The following is a 1,385-nucleotide window of genomic DNA, read 5'->3' on the forward strand; positions in this document are numbered from 1 at the left end:
AAGGATGTTAGGAGGGGTTTTAAGCCTCCAGCATTAGTCCACCCAAACGCCAGGAAAGATAGAGTGGGTAGGGAGCGCAATTCCGAGCTCTAAGAGCTGACCACACGGTCCTTGGGGGATTCTATTTTGCGCCCCTAGTAGGCAAACTGACACCAGCACGCTGGTGTCCTTCCTCTCTCTCCTTTAGAGACGAGTAGGCCTTTTCCGGTTAATTTGCATAAATTTGCATATACAATGCAAATTTACTTCACTTCCAAGTCAAAGTCGTAGATCCAATAAATATCAAGTTTACTTCCACTGGGTAGTGGTTTCAAACTGATAAGAACAGATACTACACTTGATCTTAGCCAAAAGGCCGAGAAGCGATAGCCATGCCGGAGGTCAGAGAGTTGCAGAAGATTAGGACACCTGGGGAACTGGCGTTTACATCAGTTAGGACCAATCACCATGCCTACCCTAGAAACATTGGTCCACAAGTTCTGGTGGAGGTGTGTTAAAAAAAATCTTGAATACAATATCCACACTACTGTATACACAGTGAGAATAACTGATTTACCAGTTTCCGAGGATTGGTGTGTAGCATTTCAACCCATTTTTCTTTTGCAGACCATGTCACCTCAGACTACACCCAGCCATATGCAAATCAGTCTTGACCCTGCCCCAGTAGGGGCAGTGCAACCCAAACTGCCAAGGCAGTAAATATGTCCCACAATATTCTGCTTTCTTCGGAGCCTTAGAACTTTCCCTGCACATTTAGGGGCATACATACTAATCTTTCACCCAAAGCAGGGCAGCAACCAAAGTTGCTGTGCTGAGTTGCGTGAAAGGGAGATAACAGAAATGCTCCATATTTAGAGAGATATGGAGCATTTCTGTTCTCTCCTTTCGCTGGTGCACTGTGTGCTGCTTAGCTCCAACACAGGCATCTTTGAACTGTAGTGCAAGGGTGTACGTGTTACGTGCAGGATTGTTTTGGTGCAGGAAGTGGCACCTTCCTGAACAAATCACTCCTTAGAGATATTTTCCTATTTCTATGTGTGTTGCAGAATGCAGTACATGAATGCACCAAAATACATGTGTGGACGCATGGGGACACCCGTGCTTCACCCACGGGATGCCTCCCAAGTTGAAATGTAACGCAATGCAGTGCAAGCACCCGCATGCATTATATTTCTTCACAAAGTCTCACAAGGCAGCATTAATCGCTGTTGCAAGGCTTTTGAAATATTACTGAAGCCTCTGTGTTGTTTTTGCGCGGCAAAGGCTTGATAAATCTGGGCCTTAATTCACACTTTATATGCATGGCACATAAGACACTCCTTCAAAATGATGTACCCGAGGCATGGCACTTGAGTGAAAGGATGCCATGAGGAATGGCTTATGAA

The 1,385-nt window shown here is 45.3% G+C and overlaps 1 pseudogene; it reads right to left on the minus strand.

The window, feature by feature from the left end:
• Positions 1–207: 207 nt before the first annotated feature.
• LOC138283136 (U2 spliceosomal RNA) lies at positions 208–367 on the minus strand (annotated as a pseudogene).
• Between the last annotated feature and the right edge of the window lie 1,018 nt (positions 368–1,385).

This window comes from Pleurodeles waltl, chromosome 2_2 (genome assembly GCF_031143425.1).
Source record: "Pleurodeles waltl isolate 20211129_DDA chromosome 2_2, aPleWal1.hap1.20221129, whole genome shotgun sequence".
Taxonomy (NCBI): Eukaryota; Metazoa; Chordata; class Amphibia; order Caudata; family Salamandridae; genus Pleurodeles; species Pleurodeles waltl.